This window comes from Rhinopithecus bieti, unplaced genomic scaffold (genome assembly GCF_001698545.2).
Source record: "Rhinopithecus bieti isolate Rb0 unplaced genomic scaffold, ASM169854v2 scaffold_18548, whole genome shotgun sequence".
NCBI classification, from domain to species: domain Eukaryota; kingdom Metazoa; phylum Chordata; class Mammalia; order Primates; family Cercopithecidae; genus Rhinopithecus; species Rhinopithecus bieti.
The window spans coordinates 1,312,432-1,321,761 of NW_016809526.1; the positions used below are offsets into that span (position 1 = coordinate 1,312,432).

Here is a 9,330-nt window from a genome sequence, read left to right on the forward strand (position 1 = left end):
CACCCAGATGGCCTGAAGTAACTGAAGAATCACAAAAGAAGTGAAAATGGCCTGTTCCTGCCTTAACTGATGACATTCCACCACAAAAGAAGTGAAAATGGCCGGTCCTTGCCTTAACTGATGACATTCCACCACAAAAGAAGTGAAAATGGCCGGTCCTTGCCTTAAGTGATGACATTACCTTGTGAAATTCCTTTTCCTGGCTCATCCTGGCTCAAAAAAGCTCCCCACTGAGCACCTTGTGACCCCCACTCCTCCCCACCAGAGAAAACCCCCTTTGACTGTAATTTTCCTTTACCTACCCAAATCCTATAAAACGGCCCCACCCCATCTCCCTTCGCTGATGCTCTTTTGAACTCAGCCCGCCTGCACCTGGGTGATTAAAATCTTTATTGCTCACACAAAGCCTGTTTGGTAGTCTCTTCACACGGACGTGCATGACAGTAACCAGTAGTGCAATACCAGCCACAGTGGGCTTTATAAAGAAATTGATAGCCACTATAGGTTCTTGTACAAGTTTTTTTTTTTTTTTTTTTTTTTTTTTTTTTTTTTTTTTTTTTTTTTTTTGAGATGGACTCTCACTCTGTTGCCAGGCTGCAGTGCAGTGGTGTGATCTCAGCTCACTGCAACCTCCGTCTCCCTGGTTCAAGTGATTCTCCTGCCTCAGCCTCCTGAGTAGCTGGGACTACAGGCGCATGCCACCCTGCCCAGCTAATTTTTGTATTTTTAGTAGAGGTGGAGTTTCACCATGTTGGCCAGGATGATCTTGATCTCTTGACCTCGTGATCCGCCCTCCTCAGCCTTCCAAAGTGTTGGGATTACAGGCGTGAGCCACCGCGTCTGGCCTGTACAAGTTTTTATCCACAACCTGTTTCTCTTCTTTTTCTTTCTCCCAGGGCAGTCCCATTTCACATCTGTAATTTCTAGTACCACCTATATACTCAGGGCAACAAAGGATGTATCTCTAACCTAGACTTCTCCTTCAGGTGACAGTCCTGGATATCTGACTATTTTCTGGACAACTCTTGGATGATCTGAAACTGAATGATTCATTCCACAAATAGTTGTGAGTAGTATGTGCCAAGCACTGTTGTTTTCTTGTCCCTCACCCCCACTCCCCTTGTGTTCGTGGGGATATAGCAGTGAAAAACAAAACCAAACAACAGATTAAAACTCCTGCCTTGACAGAATTTGTATTCTAGTGGAGGAGTCATACAAACAAGAAAAGTGAGTACATTATGTGTGTTAGATAATTATAATAGCTAAGGCAAAATAAAGCAGGAAAGAAGGCTAGGTGCTGGGGCATGGGAGACCTAGCAATTTTCAGAGAAGGCTTCATTGAGAAGGTGACGTTTGAGTAAAGACATGAAGGAGGTGAAGAAATGAAAATTGATACTAATTGGCACAGCATTCTAGGTCAAGGAAGCAGCCAATTCCTAGTTCTAAGGCAGAAAGCCATGTTGGGGATGGGAGTAAGAGTGAGTAGGGCAGAGGAGCATTCGGAGATGAAGTCAGAGGCCGGGCTGTGCGCCTTGTTGTAGGTCAGTGAAAGGACTTTAGGTTTTACTCTAGGGTTAAAAGTCCCTAAAGGGTTTTGAGTAGAAGTTTGACATAGTTTGATTAAAAAATTTGTTTTTTCTAGTTGCTTGGTTGAGAATAGACTGAAGTGGGGCAAAGGCAGAAACAGAGATACCAGATAGGAAGCTGCTCCCAATAAGGCTGCTGAGAGAGTGGCTTAGATCTGGTGTAGGTGTGGTGCTCGGGCCTGAGAGGTGCGGTCAGTCAGTGCTGAGGCCATGTCCGGGGGGGCAGACTGCCTTGCTTTTGGTGGAGCTTGGTTCTGGATCTGGGCCAAAAGTGGTGGGAAGATCCCAGCTCAATTTTGAAGGTAGAACAGATTGGACATGATGTGGTACATGAGAGAAATGCGTAAGAGATGAACCTAAGGTTTCTGATGTTGGACATTGTGCAGAAAAAAATCACATAGAGGCTCTGGCAAAAAAAAAAAAAAAAAAAAAATTGCATAGAGACTGTGGCTGATGTTGTCTTTTTCCAGAAAGGATTAATTTTATTCTGGCAAGCAATTAGAGTAGGAACAGATGCCTTTTTTTTTTTTAGGTGGAGTTTTGCTCTTGTTGCCCAGGCTGGAGTACAATGGTGCCATCTTGGCTCACTGCGGCCTCCACCTCCCAGGTTCAAGCAATTCTCCTGTCTCAGCCTCCCAAGTAGCTGGGATTACAGGTATGCACCACCATGCCTGGCCAATTTTGTATTTTTTTAGTAGAGACTGGGTTTCACCATGTTGATCAGGCTGGTCTCGAACTCCTGACCTCAAGTGATCCACCTGCGTCAGCTTCCCAAAGTGCTGAGATTACAGGCATGAGCCCTTGTGCTCAGCCTCAGATGACCTTTTGTCAGGGATTCAGACTTTGTGAGGGCTGATCATTTTCTGGTTTGGTCTTATCCCAGAGCTAGGCCTTTCTGTTCTTTCTCAGCATGAACATCTGCGATATTTAACAGGTCCCCATCTTTGGGTGACCTTGAACTCCAATTTTTGTACCCCCAGCTCTGTGAGACTGTTGAAATGTACACTTAGCATTTTAACTATTTAGCAACTGTTTGGTTTCTTGATTTCTGGTGCTCTTACAGCTTAGAATTCAGCAAATACCTCAAGGATAAAAGCCAAACAAAATGTCAGACTGGCTTCTTTATGATCCTTCTTTCTTTGAGATCTTGTCCCTTCAAGTCCTGTCAGCAGTTTTCAACTCCAATTTTTTATCTTTCCATATCTGAAAGGTCCCCAATACCTCCAGGTCACTGCTCACTGCTTTCTGCTCACCATAATGCCCTGCACAAAACTCAGCAAATGCCCTAATAAGAAAAAGCAATGGAGAAGTTCTGTATCACTTTTTGCATCTCTCTTCTTCCTGGGATCCCAGGCTGTCATGTCTTGACCATCTTGGTTGCTCTCCAGTGCCTGCAAACAGCCTGTGTAGTTTTTGTTATGTGTGTTTTTTAAATGTTCAGCTTTTATGCTTGTTCCCATGAGAGGACTGGTTTAATTTAAGTTTTTCGATTGTAGCTAGAGGCCATGATAAGGTTGTTGACTAGAGTACCTAGAAGAATGGAGTTGCCATTTAGTGATACAGGGAACGCTGGGGAGGAGCCATTATTGGAGTGAGCATTAGCAGCTTGGTCTGGGGCACATCAAGCTTGGAAGGCATGTTAGTCATCCAAGTGGAGAGGTTGAGTAGACTGTTGGACATGGGAGTCTAGAGTTTCAGGAGATTGGTCTGGGTTAGAGAAGTAGATTTTTGAATCAACAGCCATGAGACTTGATAAGATTACCAAGGGAGTGTAGAGAGATAAGGCCTTGAGTATTCTAATATTTAGAGTTTGGAAAGATGAGGAATAATCAGCAAAGGAGACTGCAAAAGAGGGTCAAAGAAATGGTAGAAAATACAGAAAGCCTGCTCACCTAGGAGTTAAGTAATGAAAGTGTTTCAAGGAGAAGGGAGTAATGAGCTATGTCTGATGCTATACACGTGCTAAGCAAGATAAGAACACGGGATCTAGCAACATAGAAGTCACTGGTAATCTGAAAAAAGGCAACTTTCATGAAGTTATAGAAGAGAAAGTTCAGTTATAATGGATCCTGAAACGAGTGGCAGAAGAGCAATTTATGACTCAAGGAAAGAAGAAAGAAATGGGCTGGTAGTTAAAGGGACATCGAGTCAAGAAAAGGTTCAATATTTTGTAATGGGAGAATTGACTGTATGTGTATATGTTTCTAGAAGTGATTCAGGAGAGAGGGTGGAATGGATGGTGTGGGATGGAGGGAAGAATTGGTGGAATGATGTTGGCAAAAACGAATAAGTTCTTGTGTGTAAGTTGAGGGATTGGCCTTGCCTAGAAAGATGGACAGTTCATCCCTAGTAAGAAGAGAAAAGGTAGATCTATGACCACAGACGTAGTCAGATAATCATTTTAAAATTCTTTAATCAATAGGTGTTTCTGATTAGCAGGCACTATGCTAAGCACTTTACGTACCTGATTTCATTTAGTTATTATAACAATCCCAGTCTAACAATGAGGTAGATTCTGATATTATTCCCATTTAATTTGCAAGGAACTTAAATTTAGAGAAGTTGAAATAACTTACCAAAGTCATATAGCAAGCAAGTGACAGGACCAAGACTTAAGCCCTTGACTGCTGGACTCTAGAACTTACACAAGAAAGCATCAGCTTATGATGTTCATTGTCCTTCCACTCCCAGTTCCCCCATTTCTTGCCCCTTTTACTTGTTCCACCTCCCCTCATTCTCTATATCCCAATAATCACCAAGTCCTGTCTGTTTTACTTCCTCAGTGTTTCTTGCTTCTGGATCCTCTTTTTTGTATCCTTCCTATTCCCACCAGCCCTTGACTTCGTCATTCTGACCCCATGTAGTCTAAATTAAATCGTCTATGGAACCAAACAATAATCTAAGAGAAACGCATCCTTGACCATGCTTGCTCCATAACCCACCGCCTAATAAGTTCAAGTTTCTTAAACCATGCTATAAGCCTGCCACTACCTAGTTACTGTGTATTTTTCTGATTTCACATCTCACTGATTTCTGTCTTGTACTTTTTTCTCAGCAGAGCTGAATGCGTGCGGTCCCACTGCACGAACTATCATGTTTCCATGCTGTGTTTGTGCTTTATGATTTTTGCTTGTCCCTTTTCCTGGATTTTTCTTCTACTCCTCTTTTAAACCTCAGCTCCTGTTGTTTTCTCCAGGAAGGCATTTCTTTTTTTTTGAGACAGAGTTTCACTGCTTGTCACCCAGGCTGGAGTGCAATGGTGCTATCTCAGCTCACTGCAACCTCCGCCTCCCGGGTTCAAGCAATTCTCCTGTCTCAGCCTCCCAAGTAGCTGGGATTACGGGCATGTGCCACCACACCCGGCTAATTTTGTATTTTTAGTAGAGACAGGATTTCTCCATGTTGGTCAGGCTGATCTTGAACTCCTGACCTCAGGTAATCCACCCTCCTCGGCCTCCCAAAGTGCTGGGATTACAGGCATGAGCCACAGCGCCCAGCCAGGAAGGCATTTCTGATGCCTCTAACTTGGGTTCACATAGTCTGCAGCCACGCCATCTTTTACTTGTGTTGCGGGAAGTCAGGGACCCCGAACAGAAGGACCGGCTGAAGCCTCGGCAGAAGAACATAAATTGTGAAGATTTCATGGACATTTATTAGTTCCCCAAATTAATACTTTTATAATTTCTTACACCTGTCTTTACTGTAATCTGTGAACATAAATTGTGAAGATTTCATGGAGACTTACCACTTCCCCAATGAATATCCTTGTGATTTCCTATGCCTGTCTTTACTTTAATCTCTTAATCCCGTCATCTTCTTTGTAAGCTGAGGAGGATGAATGTCGCCTCAGGACCCTGTGATTGTGTCAACTGCACATATTGTTTGTAGAGCATGTGTGTTTGAACAATATGAAATCTGGGCATCTTAAAAAAGAACAGGATAAACAGCGATAACAGCCGATATGTGCAGGAACGAAGCAGAGTAACTTGAACGTGGCCACCGCGTGTGCCTGGCGCCGCGACGGAACAGAGCCTATATTTCTCCTCTTTCTAAGCAAAGAGGGGAGAAATATCGCTGAATTCTTTTTCTCAAGCAGGGAACGATCCTGAAGAAAAGAATGCCGGCCTGAAGGTAGGCCCTATAGACGGCCTTTTTTTTTTTTTGAGACGGAGTCTCGGCTCTGTCTACCCAGGCCCTGGAGTGCCAAGTGCGATCTCAGCCCTCACTTGCCAAGCTCCGCCCTCCTGTGCGGTTCACGCCATTATCTCCTGCCTCAGCCGGTCCCGAGGTAAGCTGCCGACTACAGGCCGCCGCCACCTCGCCCCCGGCTGTCTTTGTATTTTTAGTAGAGACGGGGTTTCACGTGTTAGCCAGGATGGTCTGGATCTCCTGATCCTCGTGATCTGCCGTTCTCGCGCATCCCAAAGTGCTGGATTACAGGCTTGAGCGCCACCTGCGGCCCGATGGTCTAGACGGGCCCCTTTTTAAGCCATCCCGTCCTTTTATGCGTCTAGCTGACAGGGATTGAAAATATAGCACTCCCAGGCTTATCAGGTGGAGGAAAATTCCCACCTAATAAATTGTGGTCAGACAGGTTATCTGCTCTCAAACCCTGTTTCCTGATAAGATGTTATCAATGACAATGCATTAGCAATTTTAATTTCTCGTCATCCGGTGGTCCTGTGATCTCACCTTGCCTCCATTTGGTTTGTGATATTTTATTACCTTGTGAAGTATGTGATCTCTGTGACCCACACCCTATTCGTGCACTCCCTCCCCTTTTGAAAATCACTAATAAAAACTTGCTGGTTTAACAGCTCGGGGAACATCACAGATCCTGCCGACATGAGTTGTCTCCCCCGGACACCCAGCTTTAAATTTCTCTCTCTTGTGCTCTTTCCCTTTATTTCTCAACCCAGCTGAGACACTTAGGAAATAGAAAAGAACCCATGTTAAACATCGGGAGCGCGTTCTCCCAATATATTTGGACATGGCTTTTATAATGGTTTGCTAACATGTTTGCTTCTACTAGGCCATGAGTTCCTTGAGGGTAGGGATCATGTTCTGTTTGTATTTGCAGTCCTACCATATTACTTAATGTTTGGTTAGAATAGTTTTTTGAATGAGTGAATAGCAGGGGTATACAATTGATCCAAGAAAAGAAGCAGCAGCATGTTTTCCATTTAAGTGTGCAAAAAGTGAGTGAAAGGCTATGGTTTCAGCAATGTTTTTAAGTATAGGTAAATGTATTAGTCTGTTATCACATTGCTATAAAGAAATACCTGAGGTTGGGTAATATATAAAGAAAAGCTGTGTAATTGGCTCATGGTTCTGCAGGCCGTATAGGAAGTATGGCGGCATCTGTTTCTGGAGAGGCCTCAGGAATCTCCCAGTCATAGTGGAAGGCAAAGGAGGAGTGAGGTGTCTTACATGGCAGGAGCAGGAGCAAGAGGGAGAAGGGGAGGTGCACCATGCCTTTGAATAATCAGATCTTGGCCGGGTGCAGTGGCTCACGCCTGTAATCTCAGCACTTTGGGAGGCCGAGGTGGGAAGATCCTTTGAGGTCAGGAGTTCGAAACCAGTCTGGCCAACATGGTGAAATCCTGTCTCTACTAAAATACAAAAATTAGCTGGGCATGGTGGCGCGTGCCTGTAATCCCAGGTACTCGGGAGGCTGAGGCAGGAGAATCACTTGAACCTGGGAGTCAGAGTTTGCTGCGAACTGAGATCATGCCACTGCACTCCAGCCTGGGTGACGGAGTGAGGCTCTGCTTCAAAGAAAACAAAACAAAACAAAATAAAAAAACCCAGATCTCGCAAGAACTCATTCACTATCCTGAGGACAGTATCAAATAGATGGCACTAGACCATTCATGAAAAACACCTCCGTGATCCAGTCACCTCCCACCAGGCCCACATCCAACACAGGGAATTACACTTTGGCATGAGATTTGGGTGGGGACACAGATCCAAACCGTATCAGTAAGAGAATGCAAAGGAGACCTTACGATAGTTCATTATTCAACAGACACTAAGCACCTTCCTTGTACTGAGCAGTATTGTAAGAGCTTGGGATAGACGAAGCTTTTGTCCTACTGTAGGGAAGTAGATAATAGGCAAATAAACCAAAAAAGAAAAAGAAGAAAATTTCATGGAATGATAAAAACTGGTGAAAACAAAACAAAAACCTCGTGGTCGTGGTGGGGGGCATGAGTGGCTGCCTTCAGTTAAGTAGCAGAAAAGCCTGAGAAGGTAACATCTAACTAGAGACCTTGTGACAAAAGAAGCGGTGAACCACATGAAGTTCTGAGGGAGCCGCCCAGGCAGAGGGCGGTGGCTAGTGCACTGTTCCTAAGGAAGGAACAAGCTTGTATGTTTAAGGAGCGAAAGGAAGACCAGCGTGGCTAGAACATGGAACGCCAGGGAAGAGTGGTAAGACGTGAGCTTTTAGAGCATTTTGAGGAAGCTGGGGGCAAATTGGAGGGCTTTGTAGAATGGAGGAGGAGTTGGGATTATGGGGTTTTTGGGTTTTAAGAAAGGGTATCATCTGAGTTATATTTTAAAAAGATCACTGATTGCTATGTAAAGAATGGATTGTAAGAGGCGAAGAGTAAGATACTAGTTAGGAAGGTGCTGAGTAGATTGAGAGACTCTGGCTTGAATTAGGGTGATAGTAGGAAAAATGGAGAGAAGGGGTGCATTTGGGAGCTTTCAGAGAATGAACGAAGTCCCTTTATTCCTCTACTCCTCACTGCCACTTACTAATAGTAAGTAGTGGAGGATTACAGAACGACTGCTAAGGTTATGGCTTTACTAAACTGACAGGATGATCATGTTATTTACTGTGATGCAGTCAATTGTTGGAAAGAGTAGGAAACCAAGAGTTTTGTTTTGGACAGATGCTATTGGACATCCAAATACATATGTCACATTGGCAGGTTAGAGATGTGAGTCTGAAGTTCAGTGGAGCTAGAGATATAAATTTGGTACTCATGAGCACTTAGACGGCTTTACAACATTTTAAAGGAGAAGGGAAATTGATTTTGTCAAATCCAAGGGTTTTAGGAACAGTGTATTCAACCTGGTCAAATATCACTGAGAAGCTGAGAAAGATGAGACTTGAGAAGTAATCATTGGGTTTGCCAACCCGGAAGTCATCTGTGAACTTGAAGTCACACAGATTCTGTGAAGAGGAGGGGACTGAAGCCCATGTAGAGTTATTGAGGAGAGAATCTAGTTACAGAGGTAGAGTTGCAACCCTAGATTATTCTTTCCAAAGTTTTGCTCTTGTCTTAACTTCTTAGTGAAGTGCATGAACCCTTTGGACATCTCTGAAAATGGGTAGCAGTAGAACATGAATTAATAAGCTTTTGCCACAAGGTGTCACTAATTCTTCATTAGCTTCTGGTAATCGAAATAATTGCAGCTGCGGTATCCCTTGATTAGGGAAATATTATTTTTAAAAATCACATTTACAAAGTAGGCCAACTTAGCCCGGTGTGGTGGCTTATGCCTGTAATCCCAGCACTTTGGGAGGCTGAGGCAGGCGGATCACCTGAGGTCAGGAGTTCAAGACCAGCCTGGCCAACATGGTGAAGCCCCATCTCTACAAAATACAAAATTAGCCAGGCATGGTGGCAGGCACCTGTAATCCCAGCTATTCGGGAGGCTGAGGCAGTGGAATTCCTTGAACCCAGGTGGCAGAGGTTGCAGTGAGCCTTCCCTTCTCCCTTTCTTCGCCTTC

At 44.1% G+C, this 9,330-nt stretch overlaps 1 long non-coding RNA gene across 1 annotated transcript in view; it reads left to right on the plus strand.

Moving 5' to 3' along the window:
• Positions 1–9,330, plus strand: part of LOC108540535 (uncharacterized) — a 17,065-nt gene that overhangs the window by 6,106 nt on the left and 1,629 nt on the right. The window contains exon 2 of the long non-coding RNA XR_001888699.1: positions 987–1,066. This is a non-coding gene — a long non-coding RNA (uncharacterized LOC108540535). The remainder of the gene's footprint in view (positions 1–986; positions 1,067–9,330) is intronic.